Source organism: Dermacentor andersoni, chromosome 6 (genome assembly GCF_023375885.2).
Source record: "Dermacentor andersoni chromosome 6, qqDerAnde1_hic_scaffold, whole genome shotgun sequence".
Taxonomy (NCBI): Eukaryota; Metazoa; Arthropoda; class Arachnida; order Ixodida; family Ixodidae; genus Dermacentor; species Dermacentor andersoni.
This window is the reverse complement of record NC_092819.1, coordinates 121,334,638-121,357,953: the sequence shown is the minus strand read 5'-3', so window position 1 is coordinate 121,357,953 and position 23,316 is coordinate 121,334,638. Positions and strand designations below refer to the sequence as shown.

General features: G+C 45.6%; 1 long non-coding RNA gene across 1 annotated transcript in view; it reads left to right on the top strand.

Moving 5' to 3' along the window:
• The first annotated feature begins 4,269 nt into the window (after positions 1–4,269).
• Positions 4,270–23,316, top strand: part of LOC129382337 (uncharacterized) — a 52,058-nt gene continuing 33,011 nt past the window's right edge. The window contains exon 1 of the long non-coding RNA XR_008610418.1: positions 4,270–4,358. This is a non-coding gene — a long non-coding RNA (uncharacterized lncRNA). The remainder of the gene's footprint in view (positions 4,359–23,316) is intronic.

Here is a 23,316-nt window from a genome sequence, read left to right as displayed (position 1 = left end):
CCGCAAGAAGGTATACGCTCTTGCGCGGCCACAGAAAGCGTCACAAATATGTCCCACTGAGATTCAGTGCACGCCAAATTTACTTTCTCATCAACACAAACCTGCGTTTCGCTAACTGCGTCACAACGCAAGGCGCAGTGAGCGTACCACAAGAGCATGCCAAACAGTGAGTAAGGAAATTACTATAATCCTGGGGGTAACAAAAGGAGTCACGAACCTGTCCCAGCAAGATTCAGTACACGCGAAACTAACTGCGTCACTCGGCCGAGCTGCTTTTCTCTAACTGCGTCGCGATGCCGGACGCAGCCAGTGTGCATCAAGGGTACCCCCAAAAATAATAACTTTAGTCACAGTAATGTTGCGGGTCAAAGAAAGCGTCTGAACTTGCCCCAGAGATATTCAGCACACGATAACTAACTGCGTCACAAAGTCGGCTGCGGCGAGCTTGCCTAAAAGCTACCGAAAAAAGTAAAAATACAGGGGCTCCCAGAAAGTGTCGCAAACATCTCACAGCACGAGTCATTAACTCAATATAACTACGCCTGGACGGCCGAGCTGATTTTCGTTAACTGCGTCACAAGTCTTGGTTCCATGCCATAAAAAACTAATTTGATTGAAATGCGTCGCAGACTGTTAAACAAAATATGTCACTTTGTCAGTAGTACAATCCGATAGTCCATTAGTCCAACAGTCCAGTGGCGCCATGTCGAAATGTAGAAGGAACGCTAGAATAGGTAGGCAACCCAACAAACACACTACATCCAAATGAGACCGGTCAGCGAGTAAGCGAATTTCACATGCGCAGCTGGCCTCGGAGCCTTCGGTGGCATGACTGCCTAGTGAAGTATGCATATGGCTCATCTGACGTGCGCTAGCTGGTTGCTACGTAACTCAAGCAACATAAGTCGATAGGGATAGGTTCATTTATTATAGCTTAATTGCGAAAAACAGAAAACATTGTCTGAGTTCATATCACCGTTTTTTCCCACACTCACGTCCCCTAGCGGATGGGATTAGCACTAGGCGTGACGCGTTTCCTGTTGCCAGTGTTTGTCGAGTCTCACCTCTTGTTAAATTTGTTTGTGACGATATCTCCAGGGAAGGAAATAAGTTTGATACCTCCTTGTCTCCAACCAATCTGCTTTGCCATTTCACGTTGACATTTACTCTCGCTTACAGGAAAGCTTTTTTTACGGCGAAGCTGTTTATGGCTTGGTTCTAATGGATCCAATTTCCGCGGGCATAGACAAACAATTTTTCATATCTGGGCAAACCTCAAACATAGTGCACTGCAGGGCCGGCCCGCGGCGTTAAGCAGGCATTAAGCCATCCCCATATGTGGGCCGATCCTGAAAATATTGCAATATCAGGCCGATCTGCGGCGGAGGTGAAGCAGGCGTTAGAGCACTCCCGATACGTGGGCCGATCCTGAAGATAATACATAGTGGGCCGACCCGCAGCGGAAGTGCATTTCGCCATTAGGGTCCCGCATTCACAGCTTCGCTGGCTATCCTTCGTTAAAGATTGGAAGGGCACTGTTTTTTTTAAATGCAAAGCATTTCTTGTGAAACTGTGCCACTTTGACAGTATCTATCTGTTTGGCCGCGTACGTCGTTTTGTATGGTCGTTGTGTTAACTTGCCGTGTAACAAAATTCGCGTAATGCGGCTAGAGTGTACGACAAACATAAATGACAGGTAATAACGTGAATGTCACTCGATTCGTGTCATCTAGGTCATGAAGCAGCCACCTACGTCTTGCTGCTCTCATGGTCGTTTCATAGCTTTGTGACGTCGACGAGCGAAGGGGAAGTCTTCATGCAGCACATGCACAGACAACAGCCAGTCCAGTCGTCACAACGGGATATATAATGTTTGTCTTTCGGGCTTTTGTCTTTCTTCAGGGCGACTGGTCACTGTGAGCGTCTTTGACTCGCTCAGGCCCTCCACCTCGGTGCACGAGCTCACCTCGTTTTTCCTCCCCCTCTCCTCCCTCCCTCTGTCCAATCTTTCTATTCCCTCTTTCCCGTCCCCCGGTGTAGGGCAGCCAACCAGGCGCATTTCTGGTTACCATCCCTGCCTTCTCTCTTTATTTCCTCTTCCCTCCTCATGGCCGTTTAGTTTACTCGGTAGGCTCTCCGCACACTGCTTAGCGTAACGTGAACCCCCGCCGGGTGCGGGATCTGCCGCCTTATTTTATTTGGTGCTTGCACTATGTTTGCGCACGTTCGATGCGGGTTACGGCGCCTACGCGCTTTCAAGCAGCGCAGAGAGTTCTTTCCCCGCATCAGTTTATTTCCGAGTATTGAAAACAAGATCCACCCAGACAGTGAAAACGAAAAAAAAAGGAACTGACGACTGCTGAGAACGCTAATAATGAATTAACGCTCACCACATTGCTGCGTTTTTAGACCTTTCGACGAAAAAACAAACCTGTGACTAGCAGTTGGGTTCTGAACTAAAAATTGCGCGTTCATTTTGTAAGGGAAAGTTGTTCACACATCGTTTAGATTTTGTTACTGCAAACCAATAAATTAACATTGTATATACATTGCTGTTGTTGAATTCTCTCTTTTGTTGAGAAACATAAGAAACGCACTATGGCCTAAAACTCTGATTTCCTGTAAACAGAAACTAAACTTTAGGAGGAGTTTTCTAGTTATAGAAGGATAAATATATATAAGAAAAGCTCAGTTGGCATATACGACGTGTATTTCCACGAAATCATCAAATTTATATCATTTTTTTCACATGCGTTGTTTATCCCTTCAAAACGAAGACACGGTCTATGACTGTGTTTTATAATGTGTAACCCTGTAATGCACAATGCATCTTAAATTCTGCGTTATTTTGGTAGCTGGAAATTTTGATTTAAGCAAAAGTTACCAAGCGCATAGGTTCGAGTAACACGTCTGACATGCCGGAGCGACTTTCCCAGTGATAAATAGTTAAGCGAACCAATTACGAATAGATACTTTACAAACTACCGTATCTATTCCAATGTAACGTCAGGGTGAACTTTTCAGTCCGCCAAAGAAAAAATAATTAAACTGCGAATCTAACGCGACATGAACGCAAAGAGAAATGGTACCTTTATGCAAGGAATCAATTCAGAAAATAGTTCTCTTGGCTAATCATCAGCGTTGGAGAAGGAGACGGAGCTTCGGTTGGTCGATATTCTCGGGAAATCACGTTAGGAGAAAGCTTAACATCCGCGAAAGTTCGCGTGACTCTTCACTGAAAGCGCCCCTGACAAACGTTTCTGGCGCCGCGCCAAGCTCGTTATGAATGCCAAGAGCGCTGTCCGCCGAATACTGGGAGGAGTTCGGTGCGGAAACGTTTCAAGTTTCGCGAACGCGAAACTATGTCCCAGTGATAGCCGGAGATTCAAGTCCCCTGTGCTGTCGAGTTCATTTTAGATAAAATACTTTATAAAAGACCGCACAACCATTGCCGTCGGGCACAGTCGCAGGCCACTACGAGGCCCTTCGAAGTCGAGGACCCGTATTTCGAAATTCGTTAAGTGATTGACGTCGAGCCGCCGAGCCCCAACGAAGTTTCCCTGCCAGTTGGCCACCAAAATGACGCGTATCCCAAACTGGCCCATCATAGCGAACGCTCGTAGTCGACATAACCCTGTGACTTCGGTCGACTTGTCTATGGATTGAATCTATACGTAAAGGTGCAGGTTCCAAACGTAAAATTAAACACCATGGAATTTCGAATATTTCTTTCAGAATCCTAAATTTTTGTGTTATGTGAATGTATCGCGATGGTGGAGTTGAAGCGACGGAAACCATTTAAAAAACCCCGCTTTACAACCAAGTAATTATGGCAGATGATGAATCAATATTTTATTGTTGTTTTACCATGCAAATTCATTCCTCGTCACAAGAAAAAGCCGTAAAAATCCGTGCTACTGTTAGCTTGTGGGGAGCTGTGTTACCGTGCTATACGCTAAAAAAATTTGGACCTGGAAAGGAAAATTACAGTTCACGATGGTAGCACTGCGACATTTGTTACCTGGGCTGGATTTTTTTTATTTGGAAAGGCCTGCTGTTCTTTACCATTTATTATAAAAACAGCTCGTTTCTCCTAGTCAAATTGGCGGGCATTCACGAGGAGCGTTGATTGCCTAGTGTCCCGGAAACCGCTACGTGTGCTAATTCTTGCCAATAGATGCCATTCAGATCTCTCTCTCGGATCTATCACAGGTTTCATTTGACTCATCCTGTCATACGATCTTGCTTATATATCTTTGCTAGAAAGTCAAGACCTGTGGAAGTCAAGCATCTGGAATGTGTCGTTTGTATAGTGCCCTGCTTCCCATGCTGCTGTATCTTTTCCTCTTCTCCCTAAGGTAAGTACAAAATGTATGCGATATGTGTATTCCAGTAGCCGAAAGAAGAACAATGCCATGGCTGGAGAAAGCTGAAAATAAGAAAAAGCTTTTTTTTCGTTTCTTTGCCACTTCTTCTTTAATGCAAACCTTTCTTGCGAACCATCCGTGGTTTTGTCAGGGTCTCTCCGTCTGTTTGTTTCTGTGTTTCTCGGCCGGTCGGTCATCCACGTTCTCGCCGAGTACATTCCTTCTGCGCTTCAAAAAAATACAGAAGCCCATCCACAGACTGCATTCAAACCTCTATCTCCCAGCGCAGCAGTCCAATATTTTACCAATTCGATCACAATCACGAATGCGCTCACCTCGATCAAGCGCGAACATTTTCCGTGCTATGGAACATATCCAATACGGGGTTCTGCCAAGAAGCACCAGGACCTTCCAGCACATCTTCCTGCTCTCCAGGCCGACATCTACTGCTTTCTCTTCATTAATACCTACTCATCCTACTCCCCATCTCATAGCAGCGTATTCCCTCCCTCTCTTTAGAACCGCATGACGTGCCCCCCCCCCCCCCCCCCCGTTCCGCATTTCCAGTATATGAACGCACACCACCATTGAGAGTAGTCTCTCGGCGAAGTTATCGCATTTAGGCTGGTCTCACGCCCGCGCCTTTGGATTGAAGTACCTTCTTTCATCCCGGAAATTTAGCTCTGCATCCAGACGCCATTCACCCCACTAGCGTCTGCTCGCATGACGTGGCACACCCTGCGTTGGCCTCCCACATTCATGCACGAAGTTGCGTAGCCGCTTGGTCTTTGTGCGTACCACAACGACAATGTCATAGATCAGGTCTCTCAAGTGATCGGGCGACCTACCCATTAGCATTACCCTCAAAGTACGGGAACAAAGTCTAATGATGATCTTCTCTCGGGAGTAAAAATTAGGTGGCATTGTTATACTCGTATGATTTGAGATCATGACGAGGACAATATAATTATTATAATTGGTTGTCGCAGCGGAACACGTAGAGAAGCTGTTCGCAGCGATTTCATCAGTGACGTGTTTGACACGGCCGCTGCATAAAAAACAGCCAGACTGAACTGCAGCTTATATCTGCGTATAGCGAAGCATTCTTGGTGTGAGTGGCTCAAGGAATGCCACCACCTCTTTCAATTTTTTTTTATATTTTGGCCATTTAATTTTTACTTCACGTTGACCTTATAAAGCACCGTCTTATATGATAATCAAAAGAGAAAAAAAGATTGAAAAAACGATGCTGGCGTTTGTTGTTGACAGAAAATTGCCCAAACTTGGCTCTTACGCGAACTTTCATAACTAGTCTATGGATTGAATCTATACGTAAAGGTGCAGGTTCCAAACGTAAAGTTAAACACCATGAAATTTCGAATATTTCTTTCAAAATCCTAAATTTTGGCGTTATGCGAATGTATCGCGATGGTGGAGTTGAAGCAACGGAAACCATTAAAAAAACCGCTTTACAGTCAAGTAATAATGGCAGAGAATAAATCAATATTTTATTGCTGTTTTAACATGCAAATTCATTCCTCGTCATAAGAAAAAGACGTAAAAATCCGTGCTACTGTTAGCTTATGGGGAGCTGTGTTTCCGTGCTATACGCCTAAAAATTACGACCTGCAAAGGAACATTACAGTTCACGATAGTATTACTGCGACATTTGTTACCTGGGCTGGATGTTTTTGATTTGGAAAGGCCTGCTGTACTTTACAATTTATTATAAAAAAAGCTCGTTTATTCGATTCAAATTGGCGGGCATTCACGAGGAGCGCTCGTTGCCTAGTCTCCAGGAAACCGCAACGTGTGCTAATTCTTGCCAATAGATGCCATTCAGATCTCTCTCTCTCTCGGATCTGTCACAGGTTTCAGTTGACTGATCCTGTCGTACGATCTTGCTTATTGTCGCTACTTAAGAAACCGGCGGTGGCGCGTGGATGGAGGGGCAATAGAGAGGAGGAATAGTCAACTTACTGGCACAGAGTCAGCCAACTAACCAGACTGTGCAACTAACTAGGATCTTTGCCATCCAAAAAATGGGAATCAAGTTATAGCAAAAATACAAAAGAAAAAAAATTGTCATTTTTGCCTGCATTTCTTGACATAAAACATGATTACGTCAAAACTTACCATTCGATTTCATTCATCCTCGTTCATCGCACAGGCTAATAACATAGGAACGAGCGTGCAATATTTATAGAAAAATATTTATTCATTTCGAAGTTATAACTGTTTTCGCGACAAGAAAGTTCAAGAAATCAAATTGTGAGAAAAACAAGAATAAAGTTTTTCAATCCTTGTAGAAACAAGATCATCGTTCCCTAGGAAGTTCAAATCCACCACGTTCATAGCTAGGGCCCTCCTTAGCTGCCACAAGCTCTCTTTTGGCTCATGTTGCTGCCCGTATTTTCTTGCGGAGATGTTTTACCTCACCCGTGTATTGACGCTGGGCCTTCTTCACACGGTACTGGTCACTGGTGCAACATGCTGCGAGAGTGTGGTGTGGTGGCCAGGTTCGATGCCTGCTTCCCTCAAAATATCTGCTGCACTTCTGTTTCCATTATTGAAGTGGCACACAGCATCACATAAGCCATAGAGTAGGATGGGCAGGCTCACGTGGACGTCTATGGGAACCCATTGCCAAATCATACTGTTGAAACTCTCGTTGGCATTTTGGGTTTTCCCATGTAGGCACTTCTTTAAGTGCTCATCCGTACAAAGGTCAGTATACACTGGCTTCACTTTGCTGAGTGCCTGATTGGAAAGGCCTCCCTTGTGCTTGTAGCATCTACCACCAAGTGCACTCGGTCGGTTAAATCCGCACCAAATGTCAGTGCCAAGAGGGCACAGACCATGCCTTGGTGTTTCATCTCTTGAACTGCAGTGAAACAGGCTTGCCAATGCAGCTTGCCTCATGGCTTGCAGGTCTCGCACATTCGCTCTGATGGCAATACCTGAATAGTTCTGCAGCCGGTCGACCAGGACATCCATTAACTTTACCTTGCCTGCAAGCCCACGAACACTTCTTTTTCAACTTTCGTAGCCGGCATCCTACACGCTTCTGTACATGCCCAATGCACTCCAGTTGGCGCACACTATTTGCGCCATATGTGTCCTTTATAGCCACGTGGCTCTTGGAGTCGCCATCTCCATAGAAGTCTACATATTTTAAACCACGACTTCTTTCTGTACGCTTGAACACACGATAGACCCCTACTGCCTCCATACCACCAGCACTACCGGTGTAGTTGGCTTGGCACTGGGTATCATTTCCCGTCCACTCCAGAAATTTAGTGTTTGAGGGGTTCAACTTGCTTTTCGAATTGCATGCCCTACACTTACTTGACATGCCTTATACGTCAATAACTTTCCCTGTATCAATGGATATTGACGGGGTTGCGGGATCGTATCCCGCTCATGGGGGCCGCATTTCCATGTGTGCGAAATGAGAAAACACCCGTGTACATAAATTTAGGTACACGTTAAAGATACCGTTAAAGAACACGTTAAAGGTGGTCAAAATTCCTGGAGTCTTCCACTACGGCATGCCTCATAATCAGAAAGTAGTTCTGTTTGTGTAGTTATGTAGAGAAGTAGTTCTCAGAGCTCTTGCTGGCGGCAGACCGCCCTCCTTCTCGCCTAGGAGCTTTTGCGCGCCCTCCGCGGCAGTGCCACAAGCTGGTGCAACATGTACAGAAAACGCTCGACAGAGAAGTTCGGTTCTTGTGCACTGGCGCGGCGTCCATTTCAGAGTCCACATGCAGGCATCGCGGCGGCGAAGCGTTTTTTAAGAGAGGCCGAAAGACGCATCGGCGATAACTGTCGTCGGTAATACGTTAGTATTGAATGAATATAGCCCCACAAGGTTTTGCCACCATCAAAAGCAGTTAAGTATGTTGCGTTTACTAAAGTGCGATTTTTTGCAGCGATAGCTCTACTACTCCAGCTACAAAACGAGAAAACGCCTGGTTCCCTCAGTCTGATCTTGAAGCTCAGCCAATGCCAAAATTTCTTTTTCGCGTCAGGAGAAACGCGAAACCGTCGCACGTGGAGGCTGCGTCGATTCAGCGTCTCTTCCGATCAGCGAAAATCGCTCTCAAACGCTGCCAGGCCATTTGACGCGATCATACATGTGCAGCTGCCACGTGCTCCTGGGTTCCCTTCATAGCCATAAAGTCTGCGAGCATAGCGTGCTTGTGCTCCATGAGCCAAACGACGGCAGAAAAGGTTCGTTATGAAAAGCTTCTAGTTCGGTGTTGAAACTATCGTAATTACCACGGTTATAATACAAAATAGTTTTAGTCGCTGAAGCTGTGAAAGGTAAATGTAGAATGATTTGGAAATTATGGAGTTTGTTGTCACTAAATCCTTCAATGTAAGAAATCGGACCAGTATTCTCTGGTGCAGTCGTTATAATCAGGTCCAATAAGTTAGTATCCCGGCTAAATTGCTTAACAACTTGTGTTCAAGTGAAGAGTTCACACGAGAAGAATTGATGAGGCCCTACATGTGGTAGACATGGTAGAACAATCAATGCGCGGATAAATGAAATTGCCAAGAAAGGTATGTTACGTCAGCTGAATAGAGTTGTGTAGCTCGCTCTATGTTATCACGTAGTTCCCTAGAAAAAGGAGAATCCGCGTCCGGTGGGCAAAGCATGATCCTAAAGGTATTTTAGCCTAAGATGTAACGCATGCAGCCCAAGTTATTTCTATAGTAGTGTTAGTATCAAGGGGAAACGATAAGATTCTTTTTTCGCTGCTAGTACCACGCCACCTCCTCTTTTACCAACACGGTCACACCGATATATCTTATAGTTGTGCTTATCTGGATGAGTTCTTCAATAGTTACGTCATGGTAGAGCCAGGTTTCGGTGAGTATTAATATGTCAGCATCACTATCATCGAAATAAGAACACAACTCATTCCTATTGGGCAACACACTTCCAATGTATGGAAAATACAGATAAGGATGGCGACTTTAAATGACTCCGCTTACGCGTGCTCCTGTTAGCCTCACCCTATCTCGCAAACAGCACAATTGTGTTGTTAGAATTATCAGAAACGTAGGTATTAGCATTAACGCGAAGCCTATCCACGGATAGCTTGAAGGGTTTGGTTTGGAGCTTTGCGTATTCCAGAAGCTTTCGGCGCGCTTGTCGCATTTTCACCGAAAAATCTTCGCGTATGTAAAAAGCGGATCCCTTAAGCGTACGTTGGTTTGACAAAAATTGTTCGTTGTCATTGAAGAAGGTAAACTTGGCAATGACAGGACTTTGTTTATCCTTGGTAAGCGTGTCCAGCCTGTGCACTCGATCCATTTGTGAACTTGCTACGGAAATGCCTAGGTGATGGGAACAAAATTTCACTACCTTATCTTTTGAGACTGGGCAATTCCCATTAAAGTCTTCATTTAGGGCAAAAAAGTGAAGGTTAGACTAACGCAGCCTATTTTCCACATCATCGCACCTATTCGTAATTTCTGACAGCTGGTTTGTCATATCACCTAAAACGTCAGCCGAACCAGAAGGTGCGGTGACAGACAGAGAAGCGTTGATTTTTTCCAGGGAATTCACGTTGGTACTTAAACTTTTAATTTCCTTGTCACCCCCTTTCAATTTGTCAGACATGACCCGAAGGGTGTGAGCACCCGTACCGCCCCGTCTGCAAAACGTACAACATTGGCTTTTTCACGCATTTCTGTTTTGCGCTTCAGCTGTTTAATTTCGATCTCGGTGGTAGCATGTTTAGAAAGTAAAGCTTCGTGACCTTAGGTCATGTATTTCATTAAGGGCAAGCGCGAATGCGTCAGCCTCCGACTTACTCATAAGAGGAAGAGTTCACTCCACCCCCCACCCCCCAGCCCATCCCCCGGTAACATTAATAAAAGTTCATGCGTGCTGCGACATACATACGCACAACACAAGAGTCGCTTCAATAAACACCTAAGCTCTGGTGGGAATAACGTTACTGTTATTTCAACGACATTTTCCAGTAATATTCTGCGCCTGTCGTCCATTCTCGAAGTGTTCCGCCGCGCCAGTCTTCAGTTGAACTCATCCAAGTGCCACTTTGATCGCGGCGAAACAAGAGTGCTGAGACACCTTGTTTGTGGTGTAAAAATCCGATCTGACTCTGAAAAAATTCGCGCCGTGAAGCCTTTCCCCGTATCTTCCTCTACATAAGACGTTCCCTCCATGACTGGCTTATGTTCTTACTTCCATCGTTTTCTCAAACATTTCGCTGACATTGCCTGCCCACTAACTGAACTTCTCAAGAAAGATACGCCTTTCTCATGAGGCTGTAGCGAAACCCATGCATTTTATGCACTTATAAACCTTCTCACGACTTCTCCTCTGTTGGCGCACTTCGACCCTTCTGCTCCTAACGACGTTCAGACGGACACCAGATGATACGGAATTGGAGCCGTCCTTGCCCTTGCGTCATAGCGTACGGTAGGCGCCTGCTGTCTACCCCAGAGCGCAATCTTTCAATTACCGAGCGTCAATGCCTTGCCCTTGCTTGGGCCATCTCCAGAATTCGGCCGTACCTCTTTGGCCGTCCATTCACGGTAGTGACTGACCACCATGCGCTCTGCTGGCTTTCCTCGCTGAAAGGTCCTACAGGCCGTCTTGGACTCTGGCGTTTGCGGTTGCAAGAGTACTCGTTTTCTGTCGTGCACAAGTCGGGCCAAATACATCAGGACGCGGAATGCCTGTCCCGATATCCCACTGATCCGCCTGACAACACCAAGCTTGACACCGATGCTTGTGTTCTTTCCATCTCAGACTTTCTTCATGTCGGCGATGAACTACGGCGTGATCCGACGTTACGTTCCATCATCGACCGTCTCAGCTCCGGGGCTTCTGACGAGTCATTCCGGATGATTATCTTACATAGTGGAACTGTATACTGCCACAATGTATAGCCCGAAGGCCCTGAGCATTTGCGGGTGGTACCCTACCACAGTCGTTGCACTGTCCTCCGGCAGCTTCAGGACGAACCCACAGCATGTCACCACACTGTAACGCGCACTTATGATCGTGTGCAGCGTCGTTTCTTTTGGGGTGCGCTTTATCGCTACGTGCAGAGGTATGTTGGCAGCTGCGAGCTGTGTCAACAACGCAAGAGGCCACCAACCTTTCCTGCTAGTCTTCATCAGCCTATCGATGTCCCAGTAGAGCTGTTCTACCGTGTCGGCCTCGATCTGATGGGACATTTCCCTACATCAGCATCAGAGAACAAATGGGTTGCTGTCGCGACAGACTATACCGCGCGCTATACTATTACACGTGCGCTTCCAACCAGCTCTGGTACCTATGTTGCCGACTTCCTCCTCCGCGATGTGATTCTGCATCATGGAGCTATACGCCAGCTGCTCACCGATCGCGGTCCTTACTTATTCTTGTCGCGTGTCATCGATGACCTCCTCCGCTCATCTCCCACAAAACACAAGGTCACCACCGCCTCTCATCCTCAGACAAACAGTCTCATCGAATGACTGAATCGCACCAAAACCCGCATTCACTCACTGCACGTTGGAACCAACCACCGCGACTGGGATGTTACATTAACCTTTGTTACCTTCAACAATAATACGTCATACCACGGTACTGCAGGCTCTTCTCCGTTTTGTCTTCTTTTTGGCCGTGAACTGACACTCTCTATGGATACATTACTCCCATCCACTCCACAAATTTCATCGGAGTACGCACAAGATGCCTTTGCAAGGGCGAACACTGTATGTCATATGGGGCATGACCACCTTATGATGTCGCAGGCATCACGACTGTCACGACTCTCGTCATAAGGATGTATATTGCGCTCCAGTATCCTTAGTGCTCCTTTGGTGACCAACTCGACGACTTCGGCTATCAGCGACGCTTCTACCACGTTACCATGGTCCTTATCGCGTTCTGTGCCAAGTTACCGACGTGAAGTACGAGATTGCACCAGCAAGCCTATGCTGCCATCTACGCCGGCCTAGATCGACGTAATTCACGTTGCTCGGCTAAAGCTGCATAACCCGTTCGTTGATGCTGTACTCTAGCAGAAGAAGAGACAGAAGAAGCCTGTCGCATTAGGCCAGCGTCTATGAAGACGTAGAGGTGGTTCCTCGCCATATCGGCTGCTGTGACTCCTATGCTGCTCGCCTTACTTGTAAACATTTGTAAATAAACGTTTCTTGCGCAACAATACAGCGGCGAGGAGAGGATATGTCGACTTGAAGAATATAAGTCCACTTGTTGAAACGCTGGCTTTTGCTTTCCCCTTGTTCTCGTTTTGCTCATATTCAGCAGGACAGGCGCTCAATATAAATGAAGAAACCCTCACACCGTCTTACGCGCGGCGCTTGCGCCACGTGCTAAAACCTATTTAAACAGGCACTTCATCCTTTTTCGCCTCGTTGTGAACAAGGCTTCGAAGCCGGCAGGCTTTGTTTTTCAAAAGCTTTATTTGTTCGCTGTACGTATTTCTTCGTCATGTAGAAACACCTGTCGGACGTCAATTCAAAGCAGGGGAAGTATGTTTTCAAGGCGAGCGCCGCCAATCATAAAGAAAGGCTAAGTACTGGACGTAGCGATACACGAGAAAATGGCAGAATCAGACCGGGAAAGTTCAGAAAAGACATACAAAGGATGAGAGAAGGGACGGTAAATTTGGCTACACAAATATTCAAGATGGTCGCAAGCACGAATCACAGCTGGAAACTCAAACGCAGCAGTATGACGAAGCTATTAGCGTGTACGCGTTGACCGATAGGGATTTATGACATTTGGAGCATTTACCTGTTATTGACAATTTCCTACTAGAGGGGTAAAGTAGAATGACTTGATGAGGGATAGAAGGAGGCGTATACTTGCTATTTAAGCAAAGTAGGATGTGGCAAAGCCCAAGAAAGGCATCTGAGGTGGAATAATGGATTAGTGACACATGGGAAGGCAAAAAGACGTGGCGTGGAATAGGATAGCAGCTACATTTTTGGCAGGATGCACTAGAGTATCTCCTCGGAGAAGTGCCATCGCGTCGTTTTCACGAGAACGACCTGAAGATTCTGCCCTGCGTCAACGGAGAGCTGCGGCTTGGGCTGTTCTCTGCACAGCGATCTGTTGAACCCTAGCTGGCCTCGCAGCAGGCATGCTAGTAGCTCAAAGATTTTCTTCTTTAGTAGAGCTTTGTACCTACCGAGGAGGAGCCATAACGTGAACCGAAAAGTAAGCATAGGTATCCAGAATACATGGAGCGGATGTCCCTTGACCCATGGCACGATAGCATACTGTTGGTGAGAATGGAGATTTACTGGCATCCTCTTCGAAACGGGGTGGTAACAGATAGTCACCTAAGCTGCTGGACTTAACCCGGTCCAGTTACATACAATTGCTGCGCAACTGCTACGTATCAACGCTACGCGACGCGCATGCCACATCGTGTGACAAATGCCAAGATATGATGCTAACAATGATGATGATTCAAATGTATTCTCTTTAACGCGGGATTCTGTTTCAACGGGTGACAAACAGTCACCTAGCCTGATTAATTTCGTGAGGTTGATATACATGTTTTCCGCTCTAGCATTTTTGCATACACACGCATAATCTTCCTGACACCTTCTCTATCCACTTTCTACAACTACCTACGCAAGTTCTCCATGGCTTGCCACCTGATGCAATAATATACAATTACAATAGAAATTGTGCATGTAACGACGCTACGTGGCACCCATTTCCTATCGCCGGTCAAGTGGCACAAGACGATGCCAATGAACATTATGATTATGATGAAGAGGTATTGGCAACACCTTTCAAACAAAACGGTGTGAAACAGCAAACTAGCCTGCTTGATTTATTCAGGCATGCCATACGTGTTTTAATTATGCCAATACTTATACCTCTCCATAATGGCCTTTCTCGTCTTCAAGACTTCTTTGTCTACCTTGTAACGCTATCCACGCCACTGCTACATGCCGTACGACCTGGTGTATTAATATGAAACTGCAATGCAAAGCGAGCCCGTATAGATGGTTCGCGGCACGCATCTCACATCGCAAGTAGTGTCAACGATGCCAATGGTGATAATAATGATTTACTGGCATCCCCTTTGATGCGCGGTGACAGATTCGTTTGATAAAGTGCACAATATATATTTTTCTCTAGTTTTTTTGCATCCCCTTAAACTATCTTTCTCTTCCTCAAACCTTCTCTACTACGTTCTACCGCTACCTGTGCATCTTCTACTTGGCATGCCAGCTGATGTAACAATAACTTCCGTGCAACATGAGCAGGTATCGATGCTACTCGGCACGCATAGCACATCGCTTGTCTCCTCGAGCGTTAGGGCACCTTTCGAAGCAATTTTTTTCCGCTGTACGCTAGGAAGCACTGACGTGGCTAAGTTGTTTAGTAGCTGACTCCCGTCCAGCAGGCCGGGTTCGATCCCGGTCTGCTGAGCCGCTGTTCCCAACGAGGCGAAAAAGGATCGCCTGTTTTACATAGGCAACTTCTTCTGAAAAAAAGCAGATGTCCCCAATAAGACCGCCGTAGGACTTGATGTAATCCTACGGCAGCTAATAACGTCAGCAGCGCCATGCTCTCTGAGCAAGGCTCTGCTGACTAATGGCATTGAGCAAGGAATTGAAAAGAAGAAAATTCCGGTTGGATAGCGTGGAAGTACGATGAAGCTCATCTACAATGGCAAAGGTGATGAAGATAGGAGAAGCTCATACAGGGCAGTTAAAGTAACATCGCTTATATATAGAATGACGCTGCGAGCCATAAAACTTGAACTTTCGACGTTGGTGGAAAAAAATGACGTGCTGGGGCAAATACAGAATATCTTCAAACAACGTCTACACTTAGAGGATAATATGTTTGTACTAACTCAGTGCATATAACTTTCCATAGCTCAGAATATTCTTTTATGTAAAGCATTTCTTGACATTAAGGGAGCCTGCAACAACGCACGCATGAAATTCTTATGGGATATTGTTAAGCAGGAAGGCACAGATAACGATTTCATGAAACTGCTGAGGGAGATATACAGAGAAAACCGACCACATATGATATGGGAAAGGCGAAAATATAATTTAATGGTGCAACTTCAACTATTGCAGCAAGAATGTCCTCTTTATTTGAGGGCACTGAAAAACGAATGGAAAACAGTGAATTTGGGTTTGATTGAAAATACGTGCTTAATGGACAAATGTATCACAACAGAAGGTCCCCAGACTGATGTATGCGGACCACTTAGGGCTACTAGCGGAGACTACAAGGGATACAAATACCCTTCCTAATATGTGTGGCAACGCAGCGACTAATCAATGTCTTCAATTTAGCTCAGAGTAATCGGAAATTAGGACCTTTAATGATGAGATTAGTAATTACGTGGTGTCATTTCCACACCACGTCATGCCCATAGTCAACTACCTCGGCGTATACCTAAGCGAAGGGAGGACAGAAGCACCCATCAACATATTCCTAAAATAAAGGGGAAGTGGAATGCAGCAGTCATGAAGCAGAGAGCACTTTTGGGTCACAATAATTATGAGGTCATTAGAGGAATCTGCAATGGTGTAATGGTGCCAGAATTAACGTGCTCAAGTGCTATTTTGTGTATTAAATTCAACATGTTGGGCATGAAAGTTAACCAAAGATCGGTAGACTGGTTTCCTTTGGTAGCCAATGATAAAAGCACAAATGAGGCATTACAGGGTCAAATGGCGCTTTGTTAATCAGAAACGCCGAGAAAAATTAGTTTTTGGTACTCACGAGCATGGACAACAATAAATTGGCTCCTAAAGTGTACAAGAAACCGTAACCTAAATGCGTAAACCCAGAAAGGAGGAAGAGGGAATTTGCAACTAAATACAGGGTTATTCAAAGTGTAAATAGACATTCAGGGGTCATGAAAAAGCAACTGAGAGAAAGAAAGACAGTGGACTGGTTGCACAAGAATGCAGACAAAACCGAACACATACCTTTACAGGATCGTGAAGAAAGTAATTAAAAGGGAAAATATGTAGGTCCGCACCAAGGGTAGTGGCTTGCTAGTTGGGGCTCGAGTCGCTTACGTAAGGGCAAAGGCATACCAGAGCAAATATTCGCAACTAGCTGAGGCATGTGTATGCTGCAGGAACAATCCGGAAACCACTCAGCACATAGTAATGAAATACGAAGGAATTCACTCAGTGTGATCCGTTGATAGGCTACGTCTTCCAGAAGAGTTCGCATTTAAATTGGACGAAAGCATCAATCAGTCAGCAGTTGGGATATGCAAGAAATGTTTAATGTATCGGTGGAGAAAAATCAGGAAAAAGATTGATGCCTTAGAAGCATATTTAATGGTACAAGGTATAGAACTAGAAGTTTTGTAGAGAAGTTTCTGAGAAAAAGAGAAAGGAATAAAGAGATATATAGAAAAATTCTAGAATGAAAAGCAAGCATACCATACCTGAGGAACTCAAGCTGTCTAGGTGACTACTTGTCGCCGTCCTCTTTGAAAGAGAATATGAATGAGTCATAATCAACATCATCATAAAGTGCGAGCTGTTCGGAGAGACAGCAGCACCAGGTGACAACGACGTTCAGAAAGAGAGGTGCAAGGGTGCTTTCGAGGGAAGTTGCAAAACCGTTACGTTGTGTCGACATTGTAAAAAGTGGCAAACATGAAAAGGAAACACACAGAAAATAAGTAGATGGAATGGGCTTTATGTGGTTTGTGCTCAATGGGCGATGCGCTTACCTTCAGCTTGTCTTATGAAAGGTGAAGCAGTTTTACGGGAAATATTGTGCGGTGTGTGCTTTAGACAGTGATAATGAATAGCTTCTTCTGGACGACAATATACCTAAGGAGGAAGTAGCACCTAAATGCTAATTCTGGCCACCAATGTTTGAGATGGCCTGACCATGAGTTAGGCGTGGGGAAGGCCGGAGTGGCGTTTTCATAAGTGCAAGTTTTGGTCTCGCTGGTGGTAGTAGAAATGTAAAAGAGCGAGACGTGAAATGGATTGACAGCGTCCGAGATCGGGAGCGACAACGTCCGTTTTAACTTTAAAACGTTGGTTTTTGGTCAGTATTCCAAATTTACACAACGTGTTGTGTAATTTTGAACAGTATCAAAGCTTGTAGGTAAACATACCGGTGATGGATGGAAAATGCAGGAAGCAAACTCAAGTGTGAGTCTGATGTACGTCTGATCAGATCGTTTATTAATCTGAGCTGAAACAAATTTCAAGGTATGTCATTGACAGCCTAGTATCCAAAATTATTCTGCGCAAATAGTTTTAATACGTAAGAGCCACGTGTACAAAGGTGTTATGTGGAGGCCCAGGCACTTGTATGAACTCGTGTTGCTATGAGAGAGAGAGAGAAAGAGAGAGAAAGTAATGCAGAGAAAGGCAGGGAGGTTAACCAGAGGTAGTTCCGGTTGGCTACCCGGCGCAGGGGAACGGTTAAGGGGAATAAAAAGAGAAACAGAGTGGAAGGGTGAAATCGAAAGAAGGAAAGACAAGGACGAACAAAGCTCGTACACTACAGAGAGGTGGGGGCGGCATTCTTAGTCTGTCCTGAAGCCCCATAGACCGCAGGAACCTTATTAACGCGAGTAAGGCCTTCATCGCGGATGTTGTTTCGGAGCATCGGCTTAAAGCTTTAATTCTGATTGTGGACGATTGTCCAACTGGTCCAGTACTCTGCACATCACTTGGCTCTGAGCACTATATCGCAGGCAGACACAGATAATATGTGCAAGCGTCTCGTCAATGTTGCAGGTGTCGCAGGTGGGGCTGTTGGCCATTCCAATGAGGAAATCATACGAGTTCGTAAAGGCAACGCCTACCCACAGACGGTAGAGCATGGTCTGTTCATGTGTTGCTATGAGGGATGTACCTACACTGTTTAGATGGCTGGACGTCTTGTTATTTCTGGTGAAACGACAGGAATGTGCATTGGCCGTAGTTGAGAGGCATATGCCACTTGTCGGACCCTGTTGCTAGTATGCTGACATATGTAGAAGCACCAATCCTTTCTTTAAATAAGCAGCTACCCTTGATGGGCAAATTGAAATATATCATTTACACATATAGTAAGGATGTAGCTGTACCTCTAAATTTTAGGGCGCTGAATACTATTGTGCTCAAAGAGGCTGTTTAGCCAATACCACCCTTGCAAAGCATTTTTTTTTCTTTCAAATGGTCTGATGGTTACGCATGGTCACTAATTGTGTTCATGCAGGCACACACGCAAATAAACATTAATTGATGGCTGCCCGTCGGCTAAGGAGTAAGACTTCCTAGTCAGCTGTTACTTTTTCATGTTGGCAGCAACGTACATCTGAATAGCTAGTATTCGGCTCCCATGTTGACTAGAGCTCTTACTCTAAGTCAAACGACAACCACATCTACATAAATTGTAGCGCTGTGGTTTGACTATTTGAACTGTTCTACCTCATGTGCATCGCAGCGTAAGGTCCCTGTCGTAGCGTTGTGATTCATACGTTTCGTTGGGCATTTCCATACAGATGAGAATAACTCCTGCTTGCGTTGCGCTGTCTGATACAGGTGACGCACTACATCGTTGAATGCCATTCGTGAGACTTAGAACGACAGAAAGCTGATCTGGTTGGTAGGGATTCATTATGCAAAGAAACAGGCACAAGAGTGGATATGCGTCTTATGGTAGAGGGTTGACATATCTATAATAGTGGAAGTGCATGCGGGAGTCAACCTTCGATTACATTACATAAGGAAGAGATTAAGTGCCTTAACAGTTATCTCTAACGTAGACCGACACATGTAACGGATTGACACGTGGTGATACCATTCCAGAGCTTCCGCGCATGAGTTTCGTGTCTTCTTGCTTTTTTGCGCCTCAGTGCTCCATTCAGCTGATAGTCGGCGTTCGTGTTGTCCACTTCTTTTTTGTCCTGTCTGAGCGCCTCACCTTTTCTTTGCATAATTCATGAGACGTCACAGTTCTCCCGTGTGTGGCTTCGCAGCTTCTTGTCTTGTCAGCACTTTCCAGCTTCCTCATTGCATTGCATATGCGTAATGACGTCGTGTGAAGTCTTCATGAATGCGTCGCTCCTGAGGAAGGTGGGCGGGAAAAAAATCGCTATCGCTTTCACCTAAACATTTCAAGATGTTCTAACGGAAGCTTTAGGGCAAGAGTGATGTAGTAGTGGTTTGCACCCATAACGAGAGCTGGTGTATTCTGCGTCCCAACCTTCCGCCTAGTACCGCTAAATGTGTTGGAAGTGTTTGAGTGCCTTGGACGTCGGCATTTCGAGATAGACTTTCCGCAAACCAAACAGAAGGGCCGTCGTGATGCCGGGCCAGCTGCATAGTATAAATACAGAGGGTTGAGATGAACATCTAGGCAGATGTCGCTTTGTTTCAAATAGTTTTGAGAGGGCACTGAAGAGCAGGTAGAAAACTACCGATGGCAATGGTCAGATGTTTTCGTGCTTTCATTAAAATTTGACTTGAGAAGTATGTGGTCTGTTAGTACCGCCATGAATGCTTAGATTCCACGGGCCCACCTGCCACCTTGGCAACGATAACAGCTTGCGGCTGACTAGATCACAACGCATTATGCGACTCCTACAAAATCATTTCATGGATTGATGAGACTTCCCGCTTCTTCGCGCAGGGAAACGTTCTACTGTACTCGACACAGGCCACGTCACGTAAAACTTTCTCGAGAACATCTGTGCCTCTGTCGGCTGCGTATACTCGAAATGATTACAGATTGTACTCGCATTGACATGCTTGTTTACCCAAAGCTTTTGCTGAATATTAATTGCACAAAGGCAAAGTTGGCGATAGCAGCGAGGGCGTCGTAGGCATGTATAGCTAAGTATATCAGTTCACAAGCCTCAATAAGAGCCGGATCTTCTCGTTGTCTCGTTCGTAGGACTGCACGCTGTGGATTGAATACATTGCAATCCACCGGGGCATCCGCGCACACGATGCGTTGCTGCTGTAGTGTTTTCATCGGAAGCTGTTTCCGTTAACTGGGAAGAGTATTCGCGGAAGGTCGGGATATGTGTGGGGTTCAGTGAGGTCTGTGTGGCTAATGTGTATTGCTCATTTGCCAGCAAGCTTTTTTCACAACGAACGATTTCTGACGATTCAATATTATGCATGCTCAACTCTTCAATGCTGTAGTAGGTTAGGACCTGCTGAATTAGTTGTTTCCAAAAACGCCCTACAAACTTTTTTATTGGACATCTTGCCCCAAGTTTATCGCTAACCGAATTGCTTAATTTTTCCTGCCTGCCTTTGCAATTAGGCAGAAAATAAAAAAAATGAAGGTTGCTTACGGTGTAGAATAAAAAACATGTGATATATACCATATACAAGTTGCATAGAAGAGCGTTTTATCATGATGATGTCCTCCTATTCCTTTCCCACGTAACTTAAAGCTTAGGTTAAATTCAACCCTAACCACCTCATAGCGTTTCGACTCAACAGGAAAACAAGTTTCAGAGGCATCTGACTCCTTACGTGAATTGAAGGATACAGCAGTAGGATTATGATCAAATGCGTATCAGTATCACTATGACAGAATGTGAACGCAATATACTTTTCCCTTGGTCATGCGCTCAAAAAGGGCAAAGTCAATTTTGAGGGCGGGCCAATTGAATTTAGAGAGTGGGCAAAGTAGATTTTCATTATCGACGAACTCAATTTTCTAATTGGACAAAGGGAATTTCGGAGGTAGGCTGCTCAATCTTTGGGGGTCGGCTAACTCAATAACGGGAGTCCATCTGGTCGATTTTCCGGGTGGGTATACTTAATTATATAATTGGACAAAGATAACCTTTAGGGTGGGCCGAGCCAATTTCGAGAGTGGGCCAGATCGGTTTCGAACGTGAGAAATCTCAATTTTCCAGTTCAGCGAAGTGAATTTTCGTTTTGTGCTAGTTCCGCTTTCAAGTTGAGCCAATTGAATTTGGAAAATTGGCAGTAAAGTTTTTTGTGTGTGAGCCACAGCGTCCGTCCGACGCCTTGGCTATTCGCCGTGGGTATTCGCAGTGCGAGCCGCAGTATATCAAGGGCCGGTAATGTGACGTCATTACTTGGTCACGCGGGCTTCTGGGCCCTCAGACGTTAAACCCGGACGCTCGCCGGATTTTCCAGTTCATGGGCTATATTAATTATGCAATAAAACAAAAATGAAAGTTGTGGGGTTTCTCATGGTATAGCACAATATGATTGTGAGGCATTGCGTTGTGAGGGAAACATTCCCTACCTCGCACTGATGGCGCCTTTTACTGCCTCCACGGTGCTGGCTATCACCTTATGACTTTTACTCAGGCTATTAGAAAATGGCCTTGGGTGATCTAGACCACGTGAAGACCGCCTTTGTTGTACTGGGCTGTCTTTATCAACTCAAATAGATGCCATTTGGTCAATGTAACGCTCCAAACAGATTTGAGTGCACGATGGATTCTATTCTTCCTGGCTTCAAATGGTCAACATGTATGTGCTACTTGGACGACGTTATGGTATTCTCCACAACATTCGCGAAGCACATCGAGCGCCTCTCAGCAGTCCCGAACGTTTTTCGTCGAGCCTCTCTGCAACTTAACGCACTCCAGTTCCACTTTGGCCGTCGCCATATTACCGTGCGTGGACATCTCGTTGATGCGAACGGAGTGCAGCAGGACCCAGTAAAAATTCTTGCGCTCACACACTTACCTGTTCAGAAGTGTATGAAAGATGCGCACAGCTTCATCGGCCTTTACTCGTACTTCCGCCACTTTGCGAACAACTTCGCTGCCTTAGTACGACCACTAATAGAGTTTATGAAGAAAGGCGCCGTTTTCAAAAGGGGGGATAACGAGACATCGGTGTTCTCGCACTTAATCACGCTTCTCACAACGGCGCTCGTCCTCGCCAGCTTGGTCTTTCTGCCCCTATGGAAGTCCGTACCAATGTCAGCGGCAGCATAATTAATCTGAAGAGTGCTAGCACAACGCCAGCGCGGAAACAACCGTCTTATCGCTAACGCTGGCAGGGTACTCTCAACCTTCGAGGGCGACAATTCCATAATTTAGCGTGAGTGCTCGGTTCTAGTTTGGGCGATTGTGGAGTTCCGTATATGTCCGACCCTCTTCAGTTGTCACAACCCATCGCGTACTTTGCTGATTGTGCTTACCAAAATACTCTACAGGATGACTTCGTCGCTGGGTGTTACGCCTACATAAATATTCGTATTTTGTAATTTACAAATCTGGCGCCAAGGATGTTGACTGCCTCTCTCGCTACTCGGTCGACGAGGCGACGATGCCAGCCGCAGCACCACAAACGGCTTTTTGTCTATCTGCATCCGCTAATATCACCGATAACCTGTACAAGGACCTATCGCCGTGAGCACTCATCGAGCGTCTGCACTCTTAATCAAAGGCGTGTCTGTTCACCAATATATCATCCAGGGGGGCATTCTCTACCGAAGTAACTTCCTCCCTGGCGGGTATGGTCTTCTTCTCGTGGTTCCCAAACATCTATGACGGATTGTGCCCCGTCAGCTCAGTGATGCACCCTATGCTGGACACCTTGGGGTTTCTTGTACTACAACCGTGTCCGCTGCCGCTTCTATTGGCCCGGTCGCGCTCACTCCGTACGACGCTATATTACTGCTTTATATTGATGCCAGCGTCAGAAAATGCCTGAGGTGCTACATGCCGGTCCTCTCCAGCTGCTCACTGCACCTGTGGCAGGATTCTTCGGCGCTGGATTATATGCCATCGGCCCCTTTCCCACGTCATACTCTGGGAACAAATGGGTTTCCGTCGCAAGGCATTACGGGCTCTCATAGCCGGTTGCGTCAATGACGACGCAGAGTACTTTTTGCATGACATTGTCTTGCTTGATGGCGCATAGCGTGAACTGCTTACTGGTCGTGGCAGTAACTATTTGTTGAAATTTATTGCAGACATCATGT